This window comes from Bolinopsis microptera, chromosome 13 (genome assembly GCF_026151205.1).
Source record: "Bolinopsis microptera isolate Bmic1 chromosome 13, MBARI_Bmic_1.0, whole genome shotgun sequence".
Taxonomy (NCBI): domain Eukaryota; kingdom Metazoa; phylum Ctenophora; class Tentaculata; order Lobata; family Bolinopsidae; genus Bolinopsis; species Bolinopsis microptera.
In genome coordinates this window covers 12,839,082-12,864,334 of record NC_087084.1, presented here as the reverse complement: position 1 = coordinate 12,864,334, position 25,253 = coordinate 12,839,082, and the positions used below count along the sequence as shown (strand labels likewise).

General features: G+C 44.7%; 1 protein-coding gene and 3 pseudogenes across 1 annotated transcript in view; all 4 read right to left on the bottom strand.

Moving 5' to 3' along the window:
- The window catches only part of LOC134824674 (Bardet-Biedl syndrome 7 protein homolog), a 638,888-nt gene that overhangs the window by 597,513 nt on the left and 16,122 nt on the right, over positions 1–25,253 (bottom strand). The window lies entirely within an intron of this gene.
- Positions 17,621–17,738, bottom strand: LOC134825620 (5S ribosomal RNA; annotated as a pseudogene).
- On the bottom strand, positions 21,285–21,407 carry LOC134825621 (5S ribosomal RNA; annotated as a pseudogene).
- LOC134825617 (5S ribosomal RNA) lies at positions 24,013–24,131 on the bottom strand (annotated as a pseudogene).

Below are 25,253 nucleotides of genomic sequence, written 5' to 3'. Positions count from 1 at the left end.
CTTAATCTTTCACCTCACACAAATATTTTGTATATAGTATGTTGAATAGTATTTATACTGCCCTCAGAGTGGCCCAGGCCTCACTTATGCAAGTCCAACCTAGCCTCTTTACCTTGCTCGATCGAAGAATATTTCCTTGCAACCGCTCCAGAAGCGGCAAGTAAAGTGAGACACGTGATCACAAGATAGCATGATTTAACCGACCCCCAAAAGTGTCAACCTGACCATCCTCATGATGCCCTAATGCTTTCCCATTAGCCCACCTTAAAGGGATTAATGCGGTGTTGGAGATGAGCAGCTCGGAATGCTGCACACACTACATCACGTGCTTCTTGACACTGTTATCCGACCTCTTCTCGGTTTGGCCGGCCATTCACGATGAATGGGGGGGCCATTTTCGGGTCCGTTACCAAAAAAGGGCCACCCTCTCAAAAAATGAGGGAAAATTACAAATCAATTGCAAAAGGATACGGCACCGGAATCCAGCGTCACACCATCCAAGTACTAACCCGCCTGCAGTTGCTAAAAACTTCCCAGTCCGAACGAGATGAGGGGATGTAATTCAACCGGAGTATGGGAGGGCCCCCGAGGTTTACATCCGAAAATTTAGGAAATTAACGCCACACAACATTAATAATTAATTCCCCTCCTTCCTGCAACATAATAGTTATAATGGCTTGCGAATAGCACTTGGACTTGAAACAACATTGCAGGCTACTTTAATTGGTGAGATCCACAAACCATGCTAAAGACATGACTCGGAGCTGCTGTCAGGGATACAATAACCGGGAGCTCAGTTAATCTTATTATTGCATCGTTTTATATTAGAGCCCCCCTTGTGGAAAGGCTTACCAAAAGACATGTGAAGTCTGGTCTCCGGGAGGAAGATCCAGTTCACATTGGAACTTAATCTAACCTCAAAATTATTTGTATATAGTAGTGATGAAAGTATTAAAACTGCCATTGATGGTCCCAGGCCTACTTATAATTCAACCTAGCTCTTTCCTGCTCGGATCGTAGAATATATCCTTGCTACCCCACCAGAGCGGCAAGTAATGATAACACGTGAAGGGCCCAAGATGCATGAATTTAAAACGCAAGTGTCACTTGACCATCTCAATGTTCGGCCCATAAAGGCTTTCCCATTAGCCACCTTAAAAGGGATGTAATTGGACTGTTGAGATCAGCCGATGCTGCCACACTACATCCACAGTGCTCTTGACACGTCCGACCCTACTTCTCAGGTTTGGGCCGGCCATTTCAGATGAAATGGGGGGGCACATATTTAGGGGTCACGTTACCCAAAAAAGGGACACCCTCCATCAAAAAAAAAGAGGAATTAACAAATCATTTGCAAAAGGATACGGCTCCCGGGAATTCCCAGACGCGGTCACCCACCAAGTACTAACCCGGACCCTCGCCTGGCCGAGTTGCTTACAACTACTCAAGATCGGAGAGAGAAAGGGGTGTATTCAACCGAGTATGGCCGTAATCCGAAAGTTATGAATTGACGCCACTACATTTAATAATTAATTCCTCAGTTCCTGCAAATAGATTAGTTTTATGGCTGGCGATTAGGCACTATGATTGGTAACAACCATTGCTGGCTACTTTTTGGTCTTGTGATCACAAAACCATGCCAAGGAGGACATGACTCGGAGGCTGGCTGCCGGATACAATACCGAGCTCTGTTTACTTTATTATTGAATCGTTATTAGAGCCCTCCTTGTGAAGGCTAGTTACCAAAAGATGTGAAGTCTGTCTCCGGAGAGAACCCAGTTTACACATAGGAACTTATTCTACCATCAAATTATTTGTTATATAGTAGTGTTGAAAAGTATTAAAACTGCCCATTGAGTGGTCCCAGGCCTACCTTATATGCACACACCCTAAGCTCTTTCCTATCTCGGAACTGTAGAATATTTCTCTTGCTACCCTCCACGAGGCGGCACAGTAATGAGACAGCGTGAGGTCACCAGATCAGCATGATTTAACGGCCAAAGTGTCACCCATGCACCATCATCATGTTGCCCATAAATGGCCTTTCCAACACGCCACCTAAAAGGGAATGTAATTGGACGTGTGGAGATGGCAGCGCCGATGCTGCACACACTACAAATCACAGTGCTCTTGACACTGATCCGACCCCTTCCCTTCATGTTTGGCCGCCATTCTCGACTAAATGGGGGGTGCCATTTTAGGGGTCCACGTTACCCAAAAAAGGTCCCCCTCCAAAAATGATGAAATAAACAATCATGTTGCAAAAGGATACGGGCACCGGGAATTCCCAAGCGGTCACCCATCCAATACTAACCCGCCATATCAGTTTGCTAACTTCCCAGATCTGAAACGAGATGGGTTGAGTATTCAACCCGCGTATGGCCGATATCCGAAAGTTATAAATTACGGCCACTAACCTTTCAGTATATTAAGTTCCTCAGTTCCTGCAAATTTTTAATTTTTATGGCTAGGCGATTACGCACGTTCGTTTGTAACAATCATTGCTGGCTCTACTTTTTGCGGTTGAGTGATCGACAAAACCATGCTAAGAGGACAAGACTGTCGGAGCTGGCTGTCAGGATACAATACCGGGAGCATCTTTTATATCTTTAAGAATTTGCATCGTTTATTAGAGCCCATCCCTGTGGAAGGCTTACCAAAAGATGTGTAAGTCTGGTCCTCCGGAGAGAACCAGTTACACATTGGAACTTAATCTTCCCTCAAATAAGTTTATATATTAGTGTAGAAATTAATAAAACTGCCCATTGATGGTCCCAGGCCTACTTATATGTCAACTACTCATTCCAGCTCGGATCTGTAGAATATTTCCCTTGCTACCCCCCAGAGCGGCAAGTAATGAGACAATAGGTCACAAATAGCATATTTAACGCCAAAGTGTTCACCTGACCATCCCATGTTGCCATCGAATGGCTTTTCCATTAGCCACCTTCAAGGGATGTAAGTGGACCGTGTTTTGGAGATGCCAGCTCTATGCTGCACACACTACATCACAGTGCTCTTGACACTGATCCGATCCTTCTTCTCAGGTTTGGCCGCATTCAGATGAAAAGGGGGCCAATTTTAGGGGTTCACGTACCCAAAAAAGGGTCACCCTCATTCAAAAAATGAGGAAAATTAACAAATCACATTTGCAAAGGATAGCACCACGGGAGCGTCATCCCCGGCGGGTCACCCATCCAAGTACTAACCCGGCTGCACGTTCTTACACTTCCCCGATCGAACGAGATAGTCGTGAGGTGTATTCAAAACCGAGTATGGCCGTATCCTCCTCCCGAAAGTATGAATTACGGCCACTACATTACACAACAATTAATTCCTCCAGTTCCTGCAATAGCTTAGTTTGATGGCTGAGGATTAGCAACTGTTGATTGATACAACATTGCTGGCTACGTTTTTGGTTGTGATCACAAAACCATTGCTAAACAGTACATGACTCGGAGCTGGCTGTCGGGATAAACAAATACGCCGGGAGCTTCCTGTTTATCTTAATTATTGCATCGTTTTTAGAGCCCCTCCTTGTGGAAGCACTAGACAAAAGATGTGAAGTCTGGTCTCACGAGAGACACCACGTTACACATTGGAACTATACTCTTTACCTACAACTTATTTGTTATATAGTAGTGTTTGAAAAGTATTAAAAACTGCCCCATTGAGTGGTCCAGGCCTATCATATCTGTCAACCTAGCTCATTTAGTCCTTGCTCGATCAGTAGAATATTTCTGACTCAACCCCTCCAGACGCGGCAAGAATGAGACACGTGAGTCACAAGATAAGCATCATTATAAACGCCAAAGATGGAGTCCCCACCTGACCATCTCATTTGCCCATCATGGCATTCCCATTAGCCACCCTTAAAAGTGATGTAATTGGACGTGATATGAGATTCAGCTCGATGCTGCACACACTAACATCACAGTACGCTCTTGACACTGTTCCGACCTCCTTCTCAGTTTGGCCGGCCATTCACAGATGAAATGGGGGGGGCCATATTAGGCATCACGTTAACCTCAAAAAGGGTCACCTCTCAAAAAAGAGGAAAATAACAAATCATTTGCAAAAGAATACGGCACAGGGAATTCCAGCGGTCACCCATCCAAGTACTAACTAACCCGGCCTGCAGTTGCTTAACTTCCAGATCGAACGAATGGTGGTGTATCAACCGAGTATGGCCGTATCCGAAAGTTAAAAATACGGGCCACTACATTTAAATAATTAATTCCTCAGTTTCCTGCAAATGCTTAGTTTTATGGCTGGGCGAATAGCACTTTGATTGTAACAACAACATGCTGGCTACTTTTTGGTTGTGATCACAAAACCATGCTAAGAGGACAAGACTCCGGAGCTGGCTGTCGGGAAAACAATACCGGGAGCTCTGTTTATAGCTTATTATTGCATCGTTTATTAGATAATGCCTCCTTGTGGAAGGCTTACAAAAGATGTGAAGTCTGTCTCCGGAGAGCGAAACCAGTTACCACATAGGACCCTTAATCATACCTTCAAATATATTGTTATTTAGTATGTGAAATATAAAACTGCCCATTTGAAGTGTCACAGGCCTACTTATATGTCAACCTAGCTCTTTCCTTGCTCGGATCTGTAGAATATTTCTTGCTACCCTCCAGAGCGCAATAATGAGAACACGTGAGAGTCACAAGATTAGCATGATTAAAACGCCAAAGTGGTCACCTGACCATCTCATGTAGCCCATAATTGGCTTTCCCATTACCACCTTAACAGGGATGTAATTGAAGACGTTGAAGGAGATGCAGCTCGATGCTGGCCGCACACACTACATCACATGCCTCTTTTGACACTGTTCCGACCTCTTCTCATGTTTGGGCCGGCATCAATGAAATGGGGGCCATTTTAGGGTCCGTTAACCCAAAAAGTGGTCACCCTCTCAAAAAAATGAGGAAATTACAAATCATTTGCAAAAGGATACGGCACCGGGATTCCCAGCGTCGTCACCCATCCAATACTACCCCGCCTGCAGTAAGCTTAACTTCCCAGATCGAACGAGATGGGGTGTATTCAACCGAGTATGGCCGTAACTCCGAAAGTTATAATATTACGGCCACTACATTTAATAATTAATTTCCTCAGTATCCTGCAAATATTCAGTTTTATGTGGCTGGCGATTAGCACACTTTGATTGTAACAACATTGCTGGCTACTTTTTGAGTTGTGGAACACAAAACCATGCTAAAAGGACAAGAACTCTGAGCAGGGCGGTCGGTATACATACCGGAGCCCTGTTTATCTTTATTATTGCATCGTTATTAGGAGCCCTCCTTGTGGAAGGCTTACCAAAAGATTTGAAGTCGGTCTCACACGGAAGAACCGTTACACATTGGAACTTAATCTTACCTCAAATTATTTGTTATATAGTAGTGTTGAAAGTATAAAAAAACTGCCCATAGTGGTCCCACCACCTTAAATGCAACCCTAGCTCTTTCCTTGCTCGGATCTGGTATAATATTTCCCTGCAACCTGTGGCTCCAGATCGGCAAGTAATGAGACCACGTGAGGTCACAAGATAGATGAATTAACGCCAAAGTGTCACTACCAACACATGTTATGCCCATAAATGGCTTTCCCCATTAGCCACCTTAAAAAGGATGTATTGGACGTGTTCTGGAGAAGCAGCTCGATGGGCAGCACACACTACAAACAGTGCCTAGACACAGTTCCGACCTCTTCTCCAGTTTGGGCCGGCCATTCAGAAGAAATGGGGGTGGCCATTTTAGGGGTCACGGTTACCCAAAAAAGGTCCCCTCTCAACAAAAGTAAGGAAATTTCACAAAATCATTTGCAAAAGGATACGGCACCGGGAATTCCCAGCGGTCACCCATCCAAGACTGAACCCGGCCTGCAGTTGCTTAACTATCCAGATCGAACGAGATGTGGGTTGTATTCAACCGAGTATGGCCGTATCCGAACAGTTAAGAAATTACGGCCACTACATATAATAATTAATTCCACAGTTCCCCCTGCAAATATATTTTAGGCTGCGATAAGCACTTAGAATGTACAAACATGCTGGCTACTTATTGGGTTGAGTGAACCACAAAACCATGCTAAGAAGGACATGCCTCGGAGCTGGCTGTCGGATCCCAATACCGGGAGCTCTGTATTCTTTATTAAATGCATCGTTTATTAGAGCCTCCTTGTGGAAGGCTTACCCAAAGAAGATGTGAAGTCTGGTCTCCGAGAGACCCAGATTACAACATTGAACTTAATCTTACCATCGCAAATTAATTGTCCAAATATTAGTGTTGGAAAGTATTAAACCTGCCCATTGAGTGTCCCCAGGCCTAAGATAGCTGATAATGTCCAACCTAGCTCTTTCCTTGCGCTCGATCTGTAAATAGTGAGAGTCCTATGCTACCCTCCAGAGCGGCAAAGTAATGACACACGTGAGGTCCACAAGATAGTCAAGATTTAACGACCAAAGTTGGTCACCTGACCATCTCATGTTGCCCATAATGAGCTTTCCAATAGCCACCTTAAAAGGGATGTACATTGAGACGTGTAGGAAGCGTGCAGCTCGAATATGCTGGAAAAAAAAAGGGGGGGGGGGGGGGGGTGGGGGGGGGGGGGGGGGGGGGGGGGGGGAAAACACACACTACATCACAGTGCTCTTGACACTGTATCCGACCGCTTCACAGTGTGGCCAGGCATTCAGATGAAATGGGGGGGGCCATTTTTGGGTCACGTACCCAAAAAAGGGTCACCCACTCAAAAATGAGAAATTAACAAATCATTTTTGCAAAAGATACGGCACCTGGAATTCCCAAGGGCGGTCACCCGCTTGCCAAGTACTAACCCGGCTGCAGTTTGCTAACTTTCCCAGCATCGAACGAGGGAAAAAACAAAAAAAGGGGTCTGGATATTCAACCGTAGTATGAGGCGTATCCAACAAGTTAAGAAATTACGGCCACTACATATTTTTATTTTTTTAGAAAGATTAATTCCTCAAGTTTCCTGCAAATATTAGTTTTTATGGCTGGCGATCATCAACTTTGAATGGTAACCAACCTTGCGGCATACTTTTTGTGTTGTGATCCAAAACCATGCGTAAAGGACATTAGACTCGAGCTGGCTGTCGGATACAATTACCGGGAGCTCTGTTTAGTCTTTAATATTGCGTCGTTTAATTATGAGCCCGTCCTTGTGAAAGCTTACAAAAGATTGAAGTCGTCTCCTGGAGAGAAACCAATATTACTCATTGAAACTTAATCATACCTCAAAATTATTTTGTTAATAGTGTAGGTTGAAAGTATTAAAACTGACCCAAACGAGTGAGGCCCAGCCTACATAAAAATGACAACCTATGCTCTTTCCTAGCTCGGATCTGTAGACAACTTCCTTGCTACCGCTACCAGAGCGTGCAAGTAAAAGAGACACGTTAGGATCACAAGATAGCAATGATTTAACGCAAAGTGTCACCTGACCATCTCATGTTCGCCCATAATGGCTTTCCATATGCCACCTTATAAGGATGTAATTGGACGTGTTGGAGATGCAGCTCGGATACCCGCCACACACTACATTCCCCCCCCCAACAGTGCCTTGAACACTGTTTCCGTACCCCTCTTCTCAGGTTTGTGCCGGCCATACAAGAAATGGGGGGCCATTTTAGGGGTCACGTTACCAAAAAGGGCACCCATCTCAAAAAAAGAGGAGCCATAACAAATCATTTGCAAAATAAAACGGCACCGGGAATTCCCAGGCGGTCCACCCATCCAAGTACAACCCCGCCTGCAGTTTCTTACCTTCCAGATCGAACGAGAGGTGTATTCAACCCGAGTAGGCCGTATCCGAAACAGTTTTGACATTACGAGGCCACTAATAAATAATTAATTCCCTCAAGTTTCCTCAATATTAGTTTTCACATGGCTAGCCGATTACAACTTTGATTGTACAACATTGCTGTCTTACTTTTTGGTTGATGATCACAAAACCATGCTAAGAGGACATGACTCGGAGCTGGCTGTCGGATAAAACACAATAACCGTGATATCTCTGTGAGTATCTTTATTATTGCAATCGGTTCATAGAGCCCAACCTAGTGGAAGGCTTAACCAAAAGATGTAAGGTCTGGGCTCCAGGAGAGAACCATACACATTGGAACATAATCTTACCACTCAAATTGATTTGTTATATAGGAGTGTTCTGAAAAGTATAAAAAACTGCCCATTGAGTGGTCCCAGGCCTACTTTACAATGTCAACCATAAGCTCTTGTCCATGCTCGGATCTGTAGAATTATTTCCTGCTAACCCCCAGAGCGGCAAGTAATGAACACGTGAGGTCACAAGATAGCATGATTTAACGAGCCAAAGGTGGTCACCTGACCAGCTCCATGTGCCCATAAATGAGGCTTTTCCCCATAACAGCCACCAATAAAAGGGATGTATTGGCCGTGTTGGAGATGCATCACGAAGCTGCACACAAACATCACAAGAGCTCTGACACTGTACCGACCATCTTCTCAGTTTGGCCTCCATTCAGATGAAAATGGGGGGCCATTTTAGGGGTCACTTACCCAAAAAAAGGGTCACCCCTCAGGTCAAAAATGAGAAATTAACAAAATCATGAAGCAAAAGGAAGACGGCACCGGGAAATCCCCAGGCGGTCACCCATCCAAGTACCAACCCGGCCTGCAGTGTTGAGCTTAACTGATCCCGGTCGAACGAGATGGGGTGTATCTCAACCCAGTATCCGTATCCGAAAGTGAAATGAAACTTACTGCCCCTACAATAAATAAATTAATACCTCAGTTTCCTGCAAAATAAGTTTTATAGGCTGAGAGAATCTAGCATCTGAAATGTAACACATGCAGGCTACTTTTGTTGTGATCACAAAACCAACTAAGAGGACATGACTCCGGAGCTGGCTGTTCGGGATACAATACCGGAGGCTCTGTTAACTTATTATTGCATCGTTTATAAGACCCGTCCTTGTGGAAGGGCTTACCAAAAGATTGAAGTCGGTCACCGTAAGAACCAGTTTACACATTGGAACTTAATCTTACCTCAAATGTAAGTTGTTAAGATAGGTAGTGTTGAAAGTATTAAAACTGCCATTGAGTGGTCCCAGTCCTACTTAAATGTCAACTCTAGCTCTTTCCTTGCTTTCGTATCTGTAGAATATTTCCGTTGCTACCGCTCCAGGAAGCGGCAAGTAATGAGGACACGTACGGTCACAATATAGCATGATTTAACGCCAAAGTGGGTCACCTGACCATCTCATGTTTGCCCTAAAGGGCGTTTCCCATTAAGCACATTAAAGTATGTAATTGGACGAGTAGGAGATATGCAGCTCGATGGCTGCACACACAACATCATCATGCTCTGGACACTGTTCGACCTCCTTCTCAGTTTTGGCCGGCCATTCAGAAGAAAATGGGGGGCCCATTTAGGGTCACGTATACCCAAAAAAGAGGGTCACCACGATCAAAAAATGAGTAAATTACAAATCATTGCAAAAGATACTGGCAGCGGGAATTCCCAGGGGCGTTCACCCATCCAAGTACTACACCCGGCCTGCAGATGCTTAACTTCCCAGATCGAACGAGATGGGGTGTATTCAACCGAGTATGGCCGTAATCCGAAAGTTATGAAATACGAGGCCACAACATTGAATTATTAATTCCTCCGTTCCTGCAAATATTACAGTGTTTTTATGGCTGGCGATTAGCACCTTGATTGTAACAACATTGCGTGGCCTACTTACTTTGGTTGTGAACACAAAACCAATGCTAAGAAGGACATGACCGGAGCTGGCCTGCGGATACAATACCGGCAGCTCTGTTATCTTATATAAGAAGCATCGTTATCTAGAGCCGCTCCTTGAGGAAGGCTTACCAAAAATGTGAATCTGGTCTCCGGCACGAGAAGAACTGTTACCATTGAACTTAATCTTACCAGTCAATTATTTGTTATAATAGTATTTTGGTAAAGTATTAAAACTGCGCCATATGAGTGGTCCCAAGGCCAACTATATGTCAACCAACCTTTCTTCCTAGCTCGATCTGTAGAATAATATTCCTTGCTACCCCTCCAGAGCGGCAAGTAATGAAAACGTGAGGCACATGATAGCAAATGAATTACAAACGCCAAAGTGGAGTCACCATGACCATCTCATGTTGCCCCATAATGGCTTTCCCATAGCCACCTAAAAGGGATGTAAATTGGACGTGATGGAGATCAGCTCGATGCAGCACAAAAGCAACTAGCCATCACCAGTGCACTTGCCACTAGTCCGACCACTTCTCAGGTTACTGGGCCGCCATTCGATGAAAAGGTGGGGGCCATTTTAGGGGTCACGTTACCAAAAAAGGGTCACCTCTCAAAAATGAGGGAAATTAACAAATACATTTGCCAAAGGATCCGGCACCGAATTTCCAGACGTCCACCCATCCCAAATTACTAACACCGGCTCTGCAGTTGCTTAACTTCCCAGATCGAACGAGATGTGAGGGTGTATTCCAAACCGAGTAAGGCCGTATCCGAAAGGAGTTATGAAATTACAGGCCACTACATTAAATAATTAATTCCTCAGTTCCTCCAGCAATATTATTTTAATGGCTGGCGATTAGCACTTTGATTGTAACAAACAATGCTGAGCTACTGTTTGGTTGGATCCTCAAAACCAAGGCAAAGAAAGACAAAGGACTCGAGCTGGCTGTCGGGATACAATACCGGGGCTCTGTCACATCTTTATTATGCATCGTTTAATAGAGCCCTCCTATGTGGAAGGCTTACCAAAAGATGCTCGAAGTCTGTGGTCTCCGAGGAGAGAACCAGTTACACATTGGAAACTATAATCTTACCTCAAATTATTGTTTTATTAGTATGATTGAAACAGTATATAAAACTGCCAAGATGAGTGGTCCCAGCGCCTACTTATATGCAACCTATGCTCTTCTTGCTCGGATCTGTAGAATATTGCTTGCTACCCTCCAGAGCGGCAGTATAATGAAGTACACGTGAGGTCACAAGATAGCATGAAATTAACGCAAAGTTGTCACCTGACCATCCTCTATGTTCCCATAATGGCTTTCCCAAAGCCACCTGAAAAGGGATTGAATTGGACGTGTTGGGAGATGCGGCTCGATGCTGCACACACTAACATCAAAGTGCCTCTGACACTGTTCCGACCTCTTCTCAGGTTTGGCCGGCCCATTCAGATGAAAGGAGGGGGGCCATTTAGGGGTCACGTACCCAAAAAAGGTTCACCCTCTCAAAAAAGTGAGAGGAAATTAACAAATCATGTTGCAAAAGTATTACCGGCACCGGAACTTCCAGGCGGATCACGCCATCCAAGTAACTCCCCCGGCCTGCAGTTGCTTACCTTCCAGATTCGAACGATTGGGTGTATTCAACCTGAGTATGGCCGTATCGAAAGTTATGAAATTACGGCCACTACATTTAATAATAAATTCCCTCAGTATTCCTGCAAATATTAGTTTTTAATAGGGCTGGACGATTAGGCACTTTGATTGTAACAACATTGCTGGCTACTTATTTGGTTGATGATCACAAAACCATGCTACGAGGACAGACTCGGAGCGGCTGCGGATACAATAACGGGAGCTCTGTTTATCTTTATAATGCATCGAGTTTATTAGAGCCCTCCCTTGTGGCAAGGCACTACCAAAAGATGTGAAGATCTGGTCTCGCGGAGAGAACCAGTTACACATTGGAGAACTTAATCTACCATCAAATTCTTTTTTATATAGTAGAGTTGAAAGTATTAAGACCTGCCCCACATGAGTGGCCCAGGCTACTCATATGTCCAACCTAGCTCTTTCCTTGCTCGGATCTGTAGATATCATTTTCTTGCTACCCCTCCCGAGCGGCAAGTAATGAGGACACGGAAGGTCACAAGATAGCATGGATTTAACGCCAAAGTGGTCACCTGACCATCTTCATTGTTGCCCATAATGGCTTTCCATTAGCCACTTAAAAGGGATAAATTGGACGTGTTGGAGATGCAGCTCGATCTGCAACAGACTACAGTCACAGTGCTCTTGACACTGTTCCGACCTCCTCGGTTGGCCGCCATTCAGATGAAATATGGGGGGGCCCATTTTAGGGTCACGTTAACCCAAAAAAGGGTCACCCTCGCAAAAAATGAGGAAATAACGAGAAAAAAAAAATCATTATGCACTCAAGATCACGGCACCGGGAATACCCCGAGGCGGTAGCACCCATCCAAGTACTCACCGCCGGCCTGCAGATTCGACTTAACATCCAGCGATCGAACGAGATGGGGTGTATCACCGAGTATGGCCTGTATCGAAAGTTATGAAAATATACGGCCACTACATTTAATAATTAATTCCACAGTTTTCCTAGGCAAATATTATTTTAGGCTGGCGAATAGCAACTTTGACTTGAACACAACATGCTGGCTACTCACATTGGTTCTGAGATCACAAAAACCATGCTAAGAAGGACATGAGCACTCGAGCAGGCTGTCGGATACAAAGACCGGGACATCAGTTTAACTTATATTGCACGTTTAAATAGAGGCCCTCCTTGTGGAAGCACACTTACCAAAAGATTGAAGTCTGGGCTCCGTAGAGAACCAAGTTACACATTGGAACTTAACTTACCATCAAATTATTTGTTAAAATAGTAGTGTTGAAAGTTTAAAACTCTTGCCCATTGAGTGGGTCCCAGGCCTACATTATATTCAACCTAACGCTCTTTCCTTAGTGCTCGGATCTGTAGACTATTTCTTGCACAACCTCTCCAGAGCGAGCAAGAAATGAACACTGTGATGTCACAAGAATAGCATGATTTATAACGCCAAAGTGTCACCTGCCATCTCATGTTGCCATAATGGCTTTCCCATTAGCCTCTCCTAAAAGGATGTAATTGAGGACGTGTTGGAGATGCAGCTCGATGCTGCACACACTACATCACAGTGCTCTTGACACTGGTACCGACCTCTTCTCAGGTTGCCGCCATTCAGATGAATGGGGGGGCCATTTTAGGGGTCCCACGTTACCCAAAAAGGTCACCCTCTCAAAAATGAGGAAATTACAATCATTTGCAAAAGGATACGGCACCGGGAATTCCCCAGTGCGTCCACACATCCAAGTAACTTAAACCCACGCTGCAGTATGCTTTAACACTACCAGAATCGAACGAGATGGGTGAATTCAACCGAGTATGGCCGTATCCTAAAGTTATAAATTAATCGGCCACTACATTTAATAAATTAATATCCTCATTTCCATCCTACAAATGCGTTAGTTTTTATGGCTGGCAGATAGCAACTTATTGAACAACATTGCTGGCTTACTTTTTGGTTGTGACACAAAACAATGCAGAAAGGAGACATGTACACGGAGCTTGAGTGCTGTCGGGATACAATACCGGAGCCTCTGTCTTATCCTTTATATTGTCATCTCGCGATTATTAGAGCCCTCGCTTGTGACGAAGGCCCTGTACCAAAATATATTGAACAAGTCTGGTCCTCCGGAGAGAAACCAGTACACATTGAAACTTAAATCATACATATTACCTCAAATAATTTTGTAATATAGTAGTGTTGAAAGTATTAAAAACTGCCCATATGAGTGGTCCTCAGCCTACTTATATGTCAACCTAAGACTTTACGTGCTCGATCTGTAGAATATTTCCTCTCGTAACCCTCCAGAGCGCAGCAAGAATGAGAGACACTGGAGTCACAAGAATAGCATGATTTAACGCCAAAGTGGTCACCTGACCATCTCCGTTGCCCCTAAAGGCTTTCCCATTAGCCACCTTAAAAGGATTAATTGTACGTGTTGGAGATGCAGCTCGAATGCGCACACACTCACATCACAGTTGCTCTTGACACTGTTCCGACCTCTCGACAGTTATTGCCGGGCCATTCAGGATGAAATGGGGGATGAGGCACATTTTAGGGGCTCAGCGTTACCCAAAAAAGGGTCACCACACTCAAAAACTGAGAAATGAACAAATCAAATGCAAATAAGGACATCGGCAAGCCGGAATTATCCCAGGCGGTCAACCCAGTCCAAGTACTGAACCCGCCTGCAGGTGCTTAAACTTTCCCAGAGTCGACAGAGAATGGGTGTATTCCAACCGAGTATAGGCCCCCCCCCGTATCGCGAAATTATGATAATTACGGCCATACATTTAAATAAATAATTCCTCAGGTTCCTGCAAATAATAGTTTAGTAAGATGGCTGGCGAATAGCAACTGTTCTGATTGTAACAACATTGCTGACGAGCGCTTTTTGGTTGTGATCAACAAAACCATGCTAAGAAGACACAAGACTGTGAGCTGGCTGTATCGGATACAATACCGTGAGCTCTGTTTATCTTTATGTTTATTGCATCGTTTTATTAAGCCCATCCTTGTGGAAGGCTTACCCAACAAGAGAGTGAAGTCGGTCTCCCGGAGAGAACCAGTTACACATTGGAACTTAATCTTACCTTCAAATTATTTGTTATATAGTAGTGTTGAAAGTATTAAACTGCCCATTGAGTGTCCCAGGCCTACTTATATGTCAACCTAGCTCTTTCCTTGCTCGATCTGTACAGAATATTTCCTGCTACCCTCCAAGAGCGGCAAGTCAAGTGAGACACGTGAATTGTCACACGATACATGATTTTCACGACAAAGTGGTCACCTGACCCATCTCAATGTTGCCCATACAATGTCTTTCCCATTAGCAGCGCTATTAAAGGGATAATTGAGTACAGTTCTTGTTGGGAGATCCGCACGATGCTGCACACACTACATCACCAGTGCTCTTGACACTTTCCGACCTCTTCTCAGTTTGGACCCGGCCATTCAGATGAAATGGGGGGGGGGGCCCCCATTTAGGGTGTCTCTTGTACCCAAAAAAGGGTCACCCTCTCAATGAGGAAAATAACAAATCATTTGCCAAAGGATAACGGCACCGGAATTCCCAGGCGGTCACCCATCCAGTACAAACCCTCGGCCTCAGTTGAGCGTTAACGTTCCCCAGATCGAACGAGAATGGGGGAGTATTCAACCGAGTATGGCCGTATTCCGAAAGTTATGAATTACGGCGGCCACTACATTTAAATAATTAATTGTCCCAGTTCCTGCAAATATTATTTTTAATGCTGGGCGATTAGCACTTTGATTGAACAACTTGCTGCTACTTTTTGGTTTGTGATCACAAAACCAATGCTAAGAGGACATACTCGGAGCTGGCTGTCGGATACAATACGCGGGAGCTCTGTTATCTTTTATGATTGATCGTTTTATAGGCCCTCGTGGTGGAAGGCATACCAAAAGATGTGAAGCCGTCTCCGGAGAGAACCAGTACAACATTGAACTTAATCTTACCTCAAATTAATATGTATATAGTAGTGTTGAAAGTATAAAACGCCCATTGAGTGTCCCAGGCCTACTTATAGATGTCAACCATAGCTCTTCCTTTGGCTCGGATCCTGGTAGAATATTTCCTTGCAACCCGTCCAGCGGCAAGTAATGAGACACGGAGGTCCCAGATCGCATGATTTAACGCCAAAGTGGTCACCTGACCAGCTCATAGTTTCCCATAATGGCTTTCCCAATAGCCACCTAAAAGGAAGTAATTGGAACGGTTGGAGATGCAGCTCGATGCTGCACACACTACATCACAGTGCTCTTGACACTGTTCCGACTCTTCTCAGGTTTGGCCGCCATACACAGATGAAATGGGGGGCCTTTCATAGAGGGTCACGGTTACCCAACAAAAGGGTCACCCTCTCAAAAAATGCGAGGAAATTAACAAATCTTTTGCAAAAGGATACGGCACCGGGACAATTCCCAGGCGGTCACCCCATCCAATTACTAACACCGGCCTGCCGTTGCTTTAACCTTCCCGATCCTGAAACGAGATGGGGTTGTATTCACCGCTGGCCGGAATCCGAAAGTTAAGAAAGTTACGGCCACTACATTTAATAATTAATTCCGACAGTTCCTGCAAATATACGTGGTTTATGCTGGCGATTTAGCCACTTATGAAATTGTAACAAACATTGCATGCCTACACTTTTTGGTGTGATCACAAAACCATGCTACGATAGGACAGACTCCGAGCGGCAGTCGGGATACAATACCGGAGCTCTGTATCTTTATATTTGCATCGTTTATTAGAGCCCTCCTTGTGAGAAGGCTTACCAATAAGATGTGAAGTCTGGTCTCCGGACGAGAACGGCAGATACACATTGGAACTTAATCATACCTCAAATTATTTGATTATACAAGTGTTTGAAAAGTACTTAACAGCTGCGCCATTGAGTGGTCCCAGGCCTACTTATAAGTCAACCTAAGCTCTTTTCCTTGCTGCTGATCTGTAGAATATCCCTTTGCACCCACCAGAGCGGCAAGTAATGAGACACGAGAGGTCACAGAAAGCATGATTTAAACGCCAAAGTGGGTTCACCTGACCATCTCATGTTGCCCCATAATGCTTTTCCCGATTAGCCACCTTAAAAGGGATTTAATTGGACGCTGTTTGAGAGAATGCCAGCTCGATGCTGCACACACTACATCACAGAGTGCTCTTGACACATGTTCCGACCTCTTCACAGGTTTTGGCCGGCATTCAGATGAAATGGGGGGGCCATTTTAGGCGGGTCACGAACTTACCCAAAAAAAGGGTCACTCCTCTCAAAAAAATGAGGAAATTAAACAAATCATTTGACAAAAGGAGACGGCACCGGAATTCCCAGGCGGGTCCCACCCATCCAAAGTACTAACCCGGCCTGCAGTTGCTTAACCTTACCCAGATCGAAACGAGATGGGGTGATTCAACCGAGTATGGCCGTACATCCGAAAGTTATGAAATTACGGCCAGACTACATTTAATAATTAATTACTCAGTTCCCTGCAAATATTAGTTTTTATGGCTGGCGATTAGCACTTGATTGTAACCAAACATTAGCCGGCTACTTTTTAGAGCGTTGTCATGCATCACAAAACCATGCTAAGCAGGACATTACTCGGAGCTGTCTGTCGGGATACAATTTGACCGGATCTCTGTTATCATTATCTGCAAATCGTGTTTCATTAGAGGCCCTGCGCTTGTGGAAGGCTTACCAAAAAGTTGTGATGACTGGTCGAGCCGTACAGAGAACCAGTTACACATTGAACTTAAATCTTACCTCAATAATTTTATAATATAGTGTTGAAAGTATTAAAACTGCCCATAGAGTGGTCCCAGGCCTACTTCATGTCAACCTAGATCTTTCCGTGCTCGGATCTGTAGAATAATCCTATCTATAACCCTCCAAGCGGGCAAGTAAAGAGACACGTTGAGGTCACAAGATAGCATGAATTTTACGCCAAAGTGGTCCCACCTGACCCAATGCTCATTTTGCCCATAACGCTTTCCCCATTAGCCACCTAAAAAGGGATGTAAATGGAAAAGGTGATATTGCAGCTCGATGCTGCACCACACTACATCAACAGTGCTCTTGACCACTGTTACCGACCTCTTCTCAGTTGGCCGGCCATTCAATGAAATGGGGGGGCCATTTATTAGGGGATGCACGTACCAAACAAGGGATCACCCTCGTCAAAAAATGATGGAATAACAAATCATATGCAAAAGGAATACGCCACCGGAATTCCCAGGCGGTCACCATCCCAGAACTAACCCGGCCTGCAGTTGCTTAACTTCCCAGATCGAACGTGATGGGGGGTATTCACCCGAGTATGGCCAGTAATCCGAAAGTTATGAAATAACGGCCACTACATTTAATAATTAATTCCTCAGTCCAGCAAATATTTGTTTTATGCTGGCGATTAGCACTCTTGAATTGTAACAACATTGCTGCTACTTTTGGTTTAGTGCTCACAACACCCTGAGGCTAAGAGGACATGACTCGGAGCTGGCTGTCGGGATACCAATACGCGGGAGCCTCACTTTTTATCTTTTATTATTGCATCCGAATTATAGAGCCCTCCTTGTTGGAAGGCTTTACCAAATAGAGATGAAGTCTGTCTCCGGAGAGAACCAGTTACACATTGGAACTTAATCCTTACCTCACAATATTTTGTTAATATAGTAGTGTTGACAAAGTTATAAAAAACAGCCCATTGAGAGTGTCTCCCGGGACCTTACTTAGAGGTCAACCTAGCTCTTTTCTCTTCGCTCGGTATCTGTATAATATTTCCTTGCTACCCTCCAGAGCGGGGCAAGTAATGAGACATCCGAGGTCACCCAGATAGCATGTTTAAACGCCAAAGTGGTCACCTGACCAACTCATGTTGCCCACTAATGGCTTTCCCATTAGCCTCCTAAAAGGGATTAATTGGACGGTGGTTGGAGATCGCTCGGAGCTGCCCACACTACATCACAGTGCTCTTGACCACTGCGTCCGACCCTCATCTCAAGGTTTGGCCGGGGGGGGGCGGGGGGCGCCTTTCAGATGAAATGGGGGCCAATTTTAAGGGGTCACGTTTACCCAAAAAGGGTCACCCTCTCCATAATGAGGACATTAACAAATCAATTGCAAAAGATACGGCACAGCGGAATTCAGGCGGTCACCCATCCAAGTACTAACCCGCCTGCAGTGCTTATCTTCCCAGATCGAGAACGAGATGATGGGGTGGTATTCAACCGAGAGAATGGCGTATCCAAAGTAATGAAATACGGCCACTACATTTAAATAATGTAAATTCCACAGTTCCTGCAATATTAGTTTTTATGGCGGGCGAATTAGCACTTTGATTGTAACCAACATTGCTGTCTACTTTTTGGTTGTGATCCAATACCCATGCTACAGAGACATGACTCGGAAGCTGCAGTCGGAATACAATACCGGAGCACTGTTTTATCTTTATTATTGCATCGTATATTAGAGCCCTCCATTGGAAGGCTTCCCAAAAGATGGAAGTCCTGGTCCCGAGAGACAGTTACACACATTGCGAACCTTAATCTTACCTCAAATTATTTGCTTATATAGTAGTGTTGGAAAAGTATCTAAACCTCCCATGACTGTGTCCCCCAGGCCTCTTATATGATCAACTCAGCTTCTTTCCTTGCTCGATCTGTAGAGATAATTTCCTTGCTACACTCCAGAGCGGCAAAAGTAATGAACACGTGGGTCACAAGATCAGCATGATTAAACGCCAAAGTGTCACCTGACCATCTCATGTTGCCCATAATGGCTTTCCCCATTAGCCACCTTAAAAGGATGTAATTGGACGCGTGTTGGAGAAGCAGCCTCGATGCTGCACACAAAAACTACATCACAGTGCTCTTGACACTGTTCCGACCTCTTCTCAGGTTAGGCCGGCCATTCAGATGAAAATGGGGGGCCATTTTTAGGGGTCACTATTACCAAAAAAGGGTCACCCCTCAAAAATGACGGAAATTAACAAATCATTTGCAAAACGAAACGGCCCCGGGAATTCCCAGGCGGTCACCCTCCAAGATACATGCACCCGGCCTGCAGTTGGCTTAAACTTCCCAGATCCGAACGAGATGGGGTTATTCAACCGAATATGGCCGTATCCGAAAGTTATTGAAATAACGTGCCCACTACACTACAAATAAATAATTCCTCAGTCCTGCAAATATTATTTTTTTTATGCTGGCGATTAGCACTTTGATTGTAACACCAATGCTGGCAACTTTTTGGTTTGGTGATCACAAAACATGCTAAGAGGACATGAACTCCGGAGCTGGCTGTCGGTATAACATACCGGGAGCTCTGTTTATCATTATTATTGCCATCGTATTATTAGAGCCCTCCTTGTGGAAGGCTTACCAAAAAAGATGTGAAGTCCTGGTCTCGGAGAGACCAAGTCAACACATTGGAACTTAATCTTCATCCTCAAATTAATTTGTTATATCAGTCAGCGTTGAGAAAGTATTAAAACTGCCATATGAGTGGTCCCGGCCTACTTATAGGCGACAACTACGCTCTTTCCCCTGCCCTGACTGTAGAATACTTTTCCGTTGCTACACCTCTCCGAAGCAGGCAAGTAAAGAGACCACGTGAGGACACAAGTCATAGCAAGATATACACGCCAGAAAAGTGGCCACCTGACACCATCCATGTTGCAAGCCATAATGGCTTTTCACCAGTTAGCCACCTTACAAAGGATGTAATTGAACCGTGTTGGAGATGCAGCTCGATGCCTGCACACACTACATCAACACACACAGTGACTTCTTGACCACTGTTCCGACCCAATCTCGCAAGGATATGGTCCCGAGGCCATTCAAAGGAAAGCGGTGGGGGCCATTACAGGGGTCACGTTACCCAAAAAAGGGTCACCCACTCCAAAAATGAGAAATCTCACAATCATTTGCAAAGGATACGGCCACCGGGCATTCTCCAGGACGGTCACCCAATCCAAGTACTAACGCCGGCCCTTGCAGTTGCTTACACTCCCAGATCGAACGAGATGGGGTGTATTCAACCGAAGTATGGCCCCGAATCCGACGGGGGAGGGCGGGGGGGGTGGGGAGGAGTTTATGACACTTCACGGCCTGACCATACATTCTAATAATTAAATCTCCTCAGTGTGCCTGCAAATATTAGTTTTATGGCTCGCCGCTTAGCACTTTGATTGTAACAACAATGCTGGCTACATTTTTGTTGTGTTCACAAAACCATGCTAACAAGGACATGACTCGAGGCTGGCTGCCGAGATACAAACCGGGAGCACTGTTTATCTTTATATTGCGCCATCTGTTAATAGAGCCCCTCCTTGGTGGGAAAAAAAGGCTTACCAAAAGATGTGAAGTCTGGTCTCCGAGAGAACCAAGTACACATTGGAACTAATCCGTTACCTCAAATTATTTGTTTAAATAGTATGATGAAAAGTATTAAAACTCCTGGCCCAATCGAGTGGTCCCCAGGCCTACTTATATTGTCAACCTAGCATCTTTACCTCCCGTTGCCCTCGGATAGAAGAAATATTTCCATGCTACCCTCCAAGCGCCTGGCAAGTAATGAGACACTGAGTCACAAGAAGTAAGCGTATTTAACGCCAAGTGTCACCTGACCATCTCATTTTGCCCATAATGTGCTTTCCCCATTAGGCCCCTTAAAGGGATCTGTATTGGCGTGATGGAGATGCAGCTCGATGCTGCACACACTAACATCACAGTGCTCTGAGACACAGGTTCCGACCTCTTCTCAGAGAGTATGGCCGGCCATTCAGATGAAATGGGGGGGTCATTTTTTAAGGGGTCCACGTTACCCAAAAAAGGGTTACCACGTCAAAAAAATGAGGAAATAACAAATCAATTGCAAAAGGATAGCGGCACCGGGAATTCCAGAGGGGGTCACCCATCCAAGTACTGTAACCCGGCCTGCCGTTGCTTAACTTCCCAGATCGAACGAGATGGGGTGTATTCAACCGAGTTATGGCCGTATCCGAAATGTTAGAAATTTACGGCCACTACATTTAATTCATTAATTCCTCATTCCTGCAATATTAGTTTTATTATGGCTGCTGATTAGCACTTTGATTGTAACATCATGCAGGCTACTTTTGGATGTGATCACAAAACCATGCTAAGAGGACAGGACTCGAGCTGGCTGTCGGGATACAATACCGGAGCTCTGTTATTCTTTATAATTATTGCATCGTTATTAGAGCCCTCCTTGTGGAAGGCTTACCAAAAGATGTGAAGTCTAGGTCTCCGGAGAGACCCATTTACACATTGGAACTTAATCTTACCTCAAATTATTAGTAGTTAAATAGTAGTGTTGAAAGAGTATTAAAGCGCGATGCCCATTGAGTGTCCAGCCTACTTATTTGTCAACGCTAGCCTTCTTTCCTTGCTCGTTAACTGTAGAATATGTTCCTTGCTACCCTCACAAGCGGAAGTAATGGAGACACGTGGAGTCACAAGATACATGATTTAACGCCAAAGTGGTCAGCCTGACCATCTCAATGTTGCCCATAAGGCTTTCCCTATATTAAGCCACCTTAAAACGGGATGTAGTAATTGGACTGTTGGAGATGCAGCTCGATGCTGCACACACACATCACAGTGCTCTTGTCACTGTTTCCGACCGTTCTTCTCAGGTTTTGGCCGGCCATTCAGATGAAATGGGGGGGCCATTTTAGGGGTCACGTTACCCAAAAAAGGGTCTCACCGCCATCTCAAAAACAATGAGGAATTAAACAAATCATATTGCAAAAGAATACGGCACCGGGAATTCCCAGGCGGTCACCCATCCAATACTCCCGAACCCGCACTGCAGAGATGCTTAACTACCCAATTCGAACGAGATGCGGGTGGTATTCAACCGAGAGTATGGCCGCTCCTCCCAAGTTAACATGAAATACCGGGCCACTACATTTTAATAAATCTAATTCCTCAAGTTCTGCAAATATAAGTTTAATGGCTGGCGATTGCACTCTGATTGTAACAACTTGCCTGGCTACTTCTTTGGTCTGTGATCACAAAAACCATGCTAAGCATGACAGACTCGGAGCTGTCGCCTGTCGGGATACAAAACCGGGAGCTCCGTTTATCTTTCTATTATTGCATCGCTTATTAGAGCCTCCTTGTGGAAAGGCTTACCAAAATATGCTGAAGTCTGGTCTCCGAGAGAACCAGTTACACATTGGAACTTAATCTTACCTTCAAATTATTTGTTATAATAGTACGATGTTGAAAGTATTAAAACTGCCCATTGAGTGGTCCCAGGCCTATTATATATCTCAACCGAGCTCTTTCCTTGCTCGGCGACTGTAGAATATTTCCTTGCAACCCTCCAAGAGCGGCAAGTAATGAGACCACGTGAGGTCACAATCTAGCATGATTTAACGCAAAGTATGGGTCACCTGTACCCAACTCAAGTATGCCAAAATGGCTTTCCTTAGCCACCTTAAAGGTAATGTAATTGGACGTGTTGAGATGCAGCAGCTCGATGCTGCACACACTACATCACCGTGCTCTTGACACTAGATACCACCGTACCATCTTCTCCAGTTTGGCCGGCCATTCAGATAGAAAATGTGGAGGGGGGGCCATTTAAGGGTCACGTTCCCCAAAAAAGGGCACCCCTCACAAAAAATGGAGGAAATTTCAACAAATCATCTGCAAAAGCGAACACGGCACGGGAATTCCCAGGCGGTCACCCATCCAAGTACTAACCCGGCCTTCAGTTGCTCTCACACAGGAACCGAACGAGACTGGGTGTATTCAATGCGCTCGCGCGAGCATATACGGCCGTATCCGAAAGTACAGTGAAATTAACGGCCACTACTTACAATAATTAATTCCTCTGTTTTCCTGCCAAGATAGTTTTTATGGTCGAGGCTAATAGCACTTTGCGAGAAGATTGTAATCAACATTGTCTGGCTACTTCTGGTTACGAGAATCACAAAACCATGCTACGAGGACAAATGACTCGGAGCTGGCTGTCGGGATACAATATCCGGGAGCTATCTGTTTTTAATCTTTATTATTGCAATCGTTTATTAGAGCCCTCCTTGTGGAAGGCATTACCAAAAGATGAGAAGTCAGGTCTCCAGGAGAGAACCAGTTACCCATTGGAACTTAATCATACTCAAATTATTTGTTATAAGTAGTGTTTGAAAGTATTAAAAACAGCTCCATTGAGATGGACCCAGGCCTACTTATAGTTCAACCTATGCTCTTACCTTGCTCGGAACTGTAGAATATATTCCTTGCTACCCTCCGAGAGCGGCAAGTAAAAGAGACACGAGAGGTCACAAGAAAGCAATGATTAAACGCCAAGTGGTCACCTGACCAGTCTCATGTTGCCCATAATGGGGCTTTCCATTAGCCACCTTACAAGGGAATGTAATTGGACGAGTGGATAATCAGCCGATGCTGCAACACACTACATCACAGAGGCTCTTGACACTGGTACCGACCTCTTTCTCAGGTTTTGGCCGGCCATGTCAGATGAATTTGGGGGCGCGCGTTTTAGGGGCACGTTAACCCAAAAAAGGGTCACCCTCTCAAAAGATGAGGAAAATTTTAACAAATCATTTGCAAAAGGATACGGCACCGGAATTCCCAGGCGTCACCCCTCCAAGTACTAACCCGGCCTGCAGGTTGCTTAACTTCCCAGATCGAACGAGAAGGGGTGGTATCAACCGAGTAAAGGCCGTATCCGAAAGTATGAAATTAGGCCACTACATTTCATAATTAATTCCCACAGTTCCTGCAAATTTATTTTATGGCTGGCGATTAGCACTTTGATTGTAACAACATTGCTGGCTACTTTTTGGTTGTGATCCAAAAACAAGCTATAGGACATGACACGAGCTGGCATTCGGATCCAAAACCGGGAGCAACTGATTATCTTAATTATTGCAATCGTTTATTAGAGCCCCCCTTAGTGGAAGGCTTACCAAAAGACGTTGAATCTAGGCACCGAGAGAACAGTTTACACATATGGAACTTCATCTTACCTCAAATAATTTTCGATATAAAGTAGGTGTTTGAAAGTATAAAAACAGCCCCTAGATATGTCCCGGCCTAACTTAACCATGTCACCCTAATGCTCTCCTTGCTCGGATCTGTAGAAATATAATGCCTTGCTACCCTCCAGAGCGGCAAGTAATGAACACATTGAGAGTCACAAGATAGCATGATTTAAACGCCAAAGTGGTCCCACCTGACCCATCTCAATGTACAGAGCCCAAAATGGCTTTTCCCATTAGCCACCTTAAAAGGGATGTAAGTTGGACGTGTTGAGTGATGCAGCCGATGCTGCACACACTACATCACAGTGCTCTTCTGACACTGTCCGACCTCTCACTCAGGTTTGGCCCGGCCATTCAGATGAAAATGGGGGGGCCATTTTAGGTGTCACGTGAACCCAAAAAAGCGGTCACCCAACTCAAAAAATAGAGGAAATTAACACAATCATTAGCAAAAGGATACGGCACCGGAATTCCTGGCGGAGTCACTACCATAAGACCAAGTACTAACCCGGCTGCGTTGCTCTAACCTATTCCCAGATCGAACGAGATATGGGTGTATATCAACCGCGATCTGGCCGTATCCGAAAGTTATGAAAATTACGCCACCACATTCTAATTAAATCCTCAGTTTTCCAGCAAATATTTAGTTTCTATGCTGGCGATTAGCACCTTTGATTGTAACAACATTGCTGGCTACAATTTGGTTGTGATCAAAAACCATGCTAAGAAAGGAGACATGACTCGGAGCTGCTGGCCTGTCGGGATACAATACCAGGGCGAGCATCTGTTTATCTGATATATGGCATCG